Genomic DNA, 9,722 nt, shown 5'->3' with positions numbered 1-9,722 from the left:
AATTAATAGTACTTGTGCTGCAAGAACTTTGTAAGCAAGTTTTCTCTTAGTGTGAGTTTTTGCTATGATAGAGGAAGTGCTGGGAAGACAGAAGACTTGGGGACAACACTGATTAGGCATCAGCCACAGGTGTCAAAGTGGACCTGAGAATTGATTTTTCATGGGACGTAGCCCTTGGCCTGTGTCTTCCTTTCTCTTTGGACAGTCTGCCCAGTGGAAGGGATGTGGCCATCATCCTCTCTACTCATGAGGAAAGGCTGTCCCTCCACTCATCTCAAGAAGTGAATAAATGTAAACTTTGGACTGACCACCTCAGAAAGGCTGCCAACTCCTAGTATAGAAAGTGATTGGCTGACCCCTTTAAATTCAACAAGCTTTTATTAATTGTCTTATACATGTGGGAGGGGGTTACAAAGTGAGATACAAAGACAAAAATGAAATGATCCTTGAACTTTTGGTGTGAGAGTAAGGGAAACAATTTTTATACTGACAACTAAATACAAAGTAATGTCAGGATGAGGAGTTCACTAAAAATCTAGGGGAAAGGTAGATCAGGAAAAGCTTTATGTAAGTAAGAGGTGGCACTTGTAAATCATAAGGGACCTAAGGATTCCAAGAGGCAGAGATAAGGAGGAAAGGTAGAGGGAACAGCCTATGCAAAATCATAGAGGTAGGAAATGGAAAGTTCTGTCTAAAATAGGGCAGATTGGTTGGAGTGTATGAGTGCATGAGGAAGAATAATGTGAAATCTGTCTGGAAAGATAGGTTGGAGCCAGATTGCAAAGGAGTTTAAGAACCAAGGAGGAAAGTTTGTGTTTTATCTTAGAGGCAAAAGATTTTTGAATAGGGGAATGACATGGTTAGATTTGGTTCTAAAGAGTCAAGCAAATGAATGCAGGATTACCCAGTGACTTTGAGACCTCCCTCTATACAGTCAGTCCAGTAATTAGTAGTTCAGAAAAAAGGGTGTATTTGAGAGGAATTTTTTTTTCTGGGGGAAAGGGAAAGAAAGAGAATTTTTTAAAAACCAGTATATACTGTGAAAGTCAGTATGAGGTCGTGGAAAGCAGTGAGAAAACCATGATGAAATTGTGGCTCTTTTAGCTTCTACTTGGTCTTGGAGCAAGTGACTTTCTGCGCCTGTTTCCTTCCATGTGGTAGCTCATTCTTACTGCACCTACCTCACAGGGTGTTTGTGAGGATTCAGTGCCATGTGAAAGGCCATAGAAACAAAAGTCATCATTTGGGTTGTCTAACTCTTTCACAGATGAGTTGCTGTTTTAGGAAAGTGCAGAAAAAAAGAGCGCTTGTTTGGATTTCGCTTTTCATGGGCTGGTGATCGTTTACCCAGGACTGACTGCCTGGCTGGCAGTGTCCTTACTGTGGTGCCTTCTTAGAAACAGAAGTCATCATTTGGGTTGTCTAGCTCTTTCACAGATGAGTTGCTGTTTTAGGAAAGTGCAGGAAAAAAGAGCACTTGTTTGGATTTTGCTTTTCATGGGCTGGTGATCGTTTACCCAGGACTGATGCCTGGCTGGCAGTGTCTTCACTGTGGTGCCTGTTTCACTCTTTGAAGACCACATGATGGAGGAAACAGAAGATATAGATTAAAAGTTTGTCAAGTGCCTTCTTTCCAAGCTCTCTGGAAATAAAATGTAGAGAAATAGCCATGCTGCTCATTTTGCTACAGGTGGAGACTGGTGTGTTAGAAGAAGGAATGCTTCCTTTACGGCTCACTAGAGTCATTTTTTTTTTTTACAGAAATTGCTACAGAAATTTAATTCAAGAAGCATTTATTTGTCCAGCATCTGCTCCACATCAGGGACTGAGCTAGATACTGAGGATGCAAAGACAAAAATAAAAACAATCCCTGACCTCAAGGACCTCTGTGGGAGGGTATTATTGTGCCCATTTTACAGATAAGGAAACTGAGTCTCAGAGAAGTGACTTGATCTTCCCAGGGTCACATGAGTAGTAAGTGGCAGGCAGAGTAAATCAGACACGAAATCTAGTATTCTTTGCATTTGTGGGGGAAGCATTTTAAAATCTATGATTTAGTATGCATTTGTATTGATTCTCCTTTCAAGGCTTCCTTCCCCTAGTTGCTGACAGTTGATATACCATTGTCAGAACTTCCCTGGCAAACATAACACTGGGGCTTATGATAATTATGAGGAAATGAATGATCAGTGCATTGCTTTGGAGAGACAGTGATTCTTACCCTCAAAAAAAGGAACACTCTGGACATCCCTTCATGATAGCCCAAATCTCTTTAAGGAGTGAATTGTCAGGAACTTGTACAAATAAGTGTGTAGTCTGCACAAGTCTGCTATGGCTACAGTGGGAAACATACTATCTTCTGCAGGAGGGATAGTGAGTTTACGAACATTGCCTGCTATAGGGAAGGGATTCCCTCTCTGCAAACCCAGAAATTTTTAGCTGTAGTGGAGATATTTCAAAAAGAAGAAAGGATTATCTTCAGTAATCCTGGCTAGTAAGATAAGACTATAAATCTCTGTTTAAAGCATGAGGTGAAGGGAAGCCAATGCTATTGTTGTGGTGGTTGTGGGACTTTCTCATTTTGTAGGTAGATGACATTATGGCATGGCAATGTGGTATGGATAGTCCACTGGCTTTGCAAGAGTTGGTTCAACTCCACTCTTAGACATTTCTACACTTACCTATACTGTGGATGGTTTGATTCTGGGCAAGGCGCTTAATCTCTTCTAACATTATCTGTAAAATAAGGGAGGTTGGTCTTAACACCTTCTACATCCCTTCTTCCAGCTCTAAATCTATGATCCAATGGTGGGGAGTCATCTTTTAGGAGTTTCAGTTGTATGAAAATTGGAAGAAATCAACATGGTTGAATTCAACCTTTTTTAAGCTCCTACTATGTGCAAAGCACAGTGCTGGAGATACAAGACAAAAGCAGTCTGTGTCCTTAAGCTAGCATCAGTTTGGGACAGGGACCAATGAGAGAGGAATTAGAAAAGGTTGCTAGTTCGTAGGAGGTAGTATCTGAACTGAGATTTGAATTCTACAAGGCAGCAGGAGGAGGGAATGCCCCAGGCAGGAGGGACAGGCTAACATGGGAGATGGGATAGGGCAGTAGCAGATTAGTTTGATGGGAAATACTGTTCAGGAAAAGGGGTACTAGGAAAAAGGTCTGGAAAGAACTTCCAGCCAGATCTTGAAGGGCCTGAACTGCCAAGTGAAAGAGTTTGCGTTGTATCTTAGCAATTAGAATCTAAGGATAGGGATCGGGCTAGAAGGCCACTCCCTTGACCATATGAACTACATCAAGGATTGAAGAAGTCAGACTCCTCCAGTGCCTTGGCATTCTTGTTCTGTAACTCAATGGGAACCTCTGGCTGCCAACCCAATATTGATAGCTGCTGGGTTTGGATGCCGTGTGGTACCATGTGCTGTATTTCTGTCAGGGTCGGATGTGCATAATGAGTATGCATGTAGGGGGTGCCTTGCTTCCATTCTCCCTCTTCCTCTTTTGCTTCCATCCACAGCCTCTCTCTCCTCTGTCTCTCTCTGTCTCAGTCTCTCTGTCTGTCCATCTCTCTGCCTCTCTCCCTTCCTCCTGTATATTTACTTAGTAAGGGCAGAAGGCATAATATTCCATTGCAGCTCTTAATGGAGACGTCCGGAGACAGCAGCCCATGTGTCAGCGGGACTCCCAAACTCCTAACCCAGCTACAGGAGTTAGAGCCCCGACTGCTGCGGAGACGCTTGTCTCAGGCCCGGCACCGAGCAACGCTGGTCAGACTCTTCAACAGCCTTAGGAAAACGGTTTTTTCTCACTCTAATAGTAAAACAACAAAGATATGGAGAGGCAGGGGTGAGTGGCTCAAAGGGGAGGGAGATAGCAACATAAGTGGATATAGATCAGGGATCCCAACATTTTTCAGGAAGAAGGAGATTTCATGTCAGAGCGCTTAGATTCAAATCACTTACCTGTATGACATAGGACAAGTCACCTAACGGATTTGGACCCCTGTTCCTTCACTTTGTTGTTATTCAGTCATTTTTAAGTTGTGTCTGAGTCTCCTTGACCACATTTGAAGTTTTCTTGGAAGCTTGTCATTTCTTTCTCCAGTTCATTTTACAGATGAGAAAACTGAGGTAAACAGCGTTTAAGTGACTTGCCTAGGGCCACATAGCTACTAAGTGTGGGAGAACAGGTTTGAATTCACAAAGAGGAATCTTCCTGAGTCCAGGTCTGGTGCTCTATCCACTCTGTCACCTAGCTGGCCCTTCCTCCTCTTTAAAAAAGCTTTAGGTCACCTTTAAGGTCGCTTCCAAATCTAAATCTATGAATCTGTAAGATCATCTGTTCCTCACCTGAAAATGCAATAGGAGTGGAGGGAGAGAGGGATCACGGAGGAACCTGCCAGGATAACTCGGGGCAATAGGGAATCTGGCTATGCTGGGGCAGGGAGAGGGGGTTAGACAGCAGCCATCAGTGTTTCAGTTACTTCTGGCAATATCTTCCCTCTCCTCCTGCCAGAAATGCCTAAGGGAAGTGAAGTGGAGTATGGCTTTAGCACCCTGGTTAACTGATTGGTCATGATCTTCTAGCCGGAACATTGTCACGGATCTATGTGCCCATGAGTGTGAAACATTCCTGTCTGGGTGCACATGGGGAGAAGGAGAAGCCTTTTGGATATGAACCTATTCCAACTTCAGTCGTCTGGTTCAAGCAGAGAGATGACTCCATTTCCCTCCTCAAACCAACTATGATTCTCATAGTCAATCAAGAAATTTCATTCCACTTGCTTAACTTCTTAGTACAACTGTGGCATCACCTGCTTCTCATCTTACCTTTGCCCTCTAACTACTGTCTACAACACAGAGCTATCTGGCAAATGTTGGAAGGGCAATCATGGGAGGAAATCAGATTAGACTTCTTAGCTCCAGGGGACAGAACTAGAAGTATCCGGAATGACACTGAAGAGAGGTAGATTTAGACTCCATGTAAGGAAAAGTTTTCTATCAATTCCAGCTATCCACCAGAAGTGGAGTGAGCTGCCCCCAGGAAGCAGGGGTGGGACAGGGTGGACTTTGGCATCTCTCACCCCTGTCATCATTGGGGGTCTACAACCAAAGTCCAGATGACCCCTCATCAGGTATGGTGTAAAGGGGACTTTTGTCTGAGTCCAGGTTAGACTCAGTGACCCCCAAGGTCCTTTCTGAGCCTACAACTGCTGTATTTTAATGCAGATGGTAAAATATTGCCTCTACTAGTGGTCATTTTTGTTAATTGTGATCTCAACAAATTTTGTAAAGACTTATTTAACTGTGTGGCATTTGGCATTTCACATCTCTCAACCTCAGTTTCCTCATCTTTAAAATGGGAGTAATAGTGGTGTCTACCTCGCTGGGTTGTTGTGAGGATCAAATGAGGTAATACATGTAAAGTATTCCACAAACCTCAATGCACTCTATAAATGCTTTGCGTTGTCGTTCAGGCGTTTTTGGTCGTGTCCGACTCTTCATGACCCCATTTGGGTTCTTCTTGGCAGAGGTACTGGAGTCCTTCTTCAGAGAAGGAAAATGGAGGCAAATAAGGTTAAGTGACTTTCCCAGGGTCACACAGCACGTGTCTGAGATAAGATTTAAACTCAGGAAGATGAGTCTTTGGGACTTCAGGCATAGTGATCTATCCATTGGGCCACCTAGCTGCCCCTATAAATGTTGGCTATTGTTACTAATTATCTTAGTTATCATTATTAGAGTTAATCTGATTCATTATTATCAATCATATTTTATATAATCATCAATTATTAATAATAATAGTTAATCTTATTGGTTCTATTATTATTATTGATTATCTATTATTATTGCTGTCTTTGGTGAGCAAAGAGCCTCAGATTAGGAGAAGTTCTTCCCGGTCTTTAGGTTTTCTGGTTTTCATCCAAACAAACAAACAAACAAACCTAACCACCTGGACGGATAGTCAGCCATCTATACTCCGTGCTGCCTGAGGCTGGAGCCACGAGTTAGCTGCTGAGAGGATACGAGAGCCAGCAATCCTGGTCCCAGCAAAGCTCACAGTCTTGTTGGGGAGAAGGTGCTGAAGCTTCTAAACCTCCAAACAATACATTCCCAGAACCGTCTAAAAAGCACAAGTTAGCCCTGGGATGATTTCTCTCCTTCAAACAGAATGCAAACTCCAAGAGCAGGGGCTGCTTTGCTTTCTGTCTTTGTACCTTGAGAGACTTAAAGTCACAGCATTTTTTGTTTTGTTCATTTCTTTTGGGAAATTTCATCCTTATTGGGACCTGTAGTCTTGCCTGGGGCGTCTACACAGTTGCTTTGAGCGCTGAGATTAAGTGACTTGCCCAGGGTCGCATAGCTAGTCCATGTGTTGGGGGAGGGGGGGTGCTGGGAGGAGGGGTGTCTCTCACAGATACAGCTCAAATCCAGGTCTTGCTTCCTCTAAAGGCAAACTTTCTCCTCTCCATTTACCTGCCTTTTGCCTTGTGGGAGAGTGGGCTGTCACTAAGGACCCGGTAGCTTGATTTGAATGGAAGGTTCTGTGGGTACAGAGGACAATCTTAAAATTTCTGGCTTCTTTGGACTCAGTGAGACTAGACCTCAGACAAAAGATATGTCACTCGCTGCAGAGTGTGCATTTGAAGTCTTTCTAACTTGGGTTGGAGTTGTCAGAGAGGGCCCTCCCTCCTCAAGAGGAACTTTTGAGAATTTAAGGTCACTTCCATAGGAGGAAGGTACAACAGAATTGTTATACATTCGTATCAATCCTGTCTGACTCTTTGTGACCCATGACTCTTGGGTCTTGGCAAAGATACTGGAGTGGTTTACCATTTCCTCCTCCAGCTCACTTTACAGATGAGGAAACTGAGGCAAGCAGGGTTAAGTAATTTGCTAGTAAGGTCACACAGCTAGTAAGTATCTGAGGCTGAATTTCAACTCAGGTTTTCCTGACACCAGAATCTCTAACCTCTATGCCACCTAGCTGCCCCTAAATTAGAACAGTACTTGGATAATGGTCATTTCCCCACAAGTTAGAAGTTGTGGTCATCCAGAAAGGAACAGTCTTGAATAGTGTCTTCCTCCTAGCAAGGACATGTTTGCTACATCAACTTAAAGAGCTAAACGACTGAAAGGAGAAGGTTTATCTGAGTTGAAAGAAGCTACAAAATCATACTTTTCCTTCAATGTGGAGAGGATGCTAAATAGAATGGTCATTTGGGACCAGAAGAGACAGGCAATGTGGTATATAATAGCTAGAGTACTGGACTTGGAGTCAGGTAGGCCTCTCGCCTTAGACATTGATTAGTTGGGTCACCGTCAATGAATTTAACCTCCTTGAGCTGTAGTCTTCCCATCTATAAAATGGGGACGATAATATCACTTACCTCATAGGGCTGTTATGAGCATCAGGAAGGGGATGTTTGCAAAGTGATTTGGAAACTTAAAAAAAATCTGAGCTTACCTTTTAGTGCAATTTAAAAAAAATTCTGAGTTTAACAAACATCAGATACAATGTATACTTCCATATGGAAGTAGAACAAAAAAAAAGAGAATTTTACAGCATGTTTACAACCTTTAAAGGATGATAAATCACTATAAATAGTAGAGGAGTTCATGGACAAGAAGCTATTCTTTCTGCTTACTTTTCCCTATAGTTTTGAGACACTGAGTCCCTTTAGTTCATGGAGGATCATGAGAGTCAGGTGCAGGGCTCCAAAAGAAGAAACCATAGTGCCTTGTCTACATAGTACTTTCATTTTAAAAATAAAAGCATGTTAACCTCTATTCTTAATTTTTAGGTAAGTCCATCTCTGTGCTCAAGCAAAAGGGGGATGCCTTATTGGTTTGTAGGAGAGAAAATCCTTGTCTCATTCTATGTGGCTATGGGATTATAGATTGAGAGCTGGAAGGAACCTCAGAGGCCCTTTATTCAAACCCCTTAATTTTTGTAGATGAAGAAATTGAGGCCTGGATTAAGTTGCTAGTCCAAGGTCATGCAAGATCTGACTCCAAATCCAGCATAATTTCCACTGGGTCATAGGCCTTGTAAGAACATAGTTCCTTGGAGCAACAGGAAATGCACCTCTATTTTGAGTAGATTGTTGATGGTAGCTTGTGTTACATGGGAAATGTTTTCTATTGTACTGTTGCTCTGGTCCTTCTCTCTTGACTTTGGGTTGGTCAGAACTCCTTGGCTATTGCTTTGATCTGAGCATCTCCCTGTGGTGCATCCAGTTAGTGTGTGAGTTCACCTAAAATTGGAAACTTAAATCTTACCAGATGCAATATGCAAGTAAGGTGGAATGAAATCAAGAAGTCATCTGTGTTGTCTCCCTTTGTGGAATAAGAATGTAAGAAGTTTAAATGGAGTCTGCCTTTTTCTAACTTTTTACACTTTTTGGGGGGCAGGGAAGGACAGGAGGAAAATTTCTGCGCTCATCAATTCAGGGTTAAAGCTGACAATGCAATTGGAAATTGTGCCTGTTGCCGTGGTGCCTATTTAATGAGTTATTAGATGAACCACAATGCTAATAAAATTTAACCAACGTTTCTGAAATGCCAGCTGTGGGCATGGCAGAAAGGGGCACAAAGGTGAATTCGAATAGAGACCCCACTCTCCAATTAACCATTGTTTGAATGGTGGATTGGCATGTTAACTGGCAACACATCGTTACAGGTAAGCCAAACACAGTTTGGCTACTTTAGTTTGCCAATGTACATTGAAGCTAGGCATCCTGAAGACTGATATTCAAACTAGTCATCTCCTGTTATAGGAAATCTTCTTTCTAAAAGTAGCTAGTAGAATTACTTAGTCAGTGAAGGAGTATGGCCAAGTCAATGTGAAGTACAGTTATCCCTTCCACGTTGTAGGGCACAGCATTGCCTCGATCTTGAAAAATATGTGTAAAAAGTTTTGGCCCTCTCTTCATGCCAGAGAAGTCTTTTCTTTTCTTTTTTTTTTTTAAATTAAATTTATTTATTTAACTTTTAACATTCATTTTCACAAAATTTTGGGTTACAAATTTTCTCCCCTTTTATCCCCTCCCCCCTCCAAATACCAAGCATTCTAATTGCCCCTATGACCAATCTGCTCTCTCTTCTATCATCCCTCTCTGCCCTTGTCTCCGTCTTCTCTTTTGTCCTGTAGGGCCAGATAGCTTTCTATACCACTTTACCTGTATTTCTTATTTCCTAGTGGCAAGAACATTACTCGACAGTTGATCCTAACACTTTGAGTTCCAACTTCTTTACCTCCCTCCCTCTCCACCCCTTCCCTTTGGAAGGCAAGCAATTCAATATAGGCCAAATCTGTGTAGTTTTGCAAATGACTTCCATAATAGTTGTGTTGTATAGGACTAACTATATTTCCCTCCATCCTATCCTGTCCCCCATTACTTCTGTTCTCTTTTGATTCTGTCCCTCCCCATGAGTGTCGACCTCGAATTGCACTCTCCTCCCCATGCCCTCTCTTCTATCCTCCCCCCCACCCTGCTTGTCCCCTTATCCCCCACTTTCCTGTATTGTGAGATAGGTTTTCCTACCAAAATGAGTGTGCATTTTATTCTTTCCTTTAGTGGAATGTGATGAGAGTAGACTTCATGTTTTTCTCTCACCTCCCCTATTTATCCCTCCACTAATGAGTCTTTTGCTTGCCTCTTTTATGAGAGATAATTTGCCCCATTCAATTTCTCCCTTTCTCCTCCCAATAT

This window comes from Notamacropus eugenii, chromosome 3 (assembly GCF_028372415.1).
Source record: "Notamacropus eugenii isolate mMacEug1 chromosome 3, mMacEug1.pri_v2, whole genome shotgun sequence".
Taxonomy (NCBI): Eukaryota; Metazoa; Chordata; class Mammalia; order Diprotodontia; family Macropodidae; genus Notamacropus; species Notamacropus eugenii.
Note: the sequence above shows the minus strand (reverse complement) of the source record.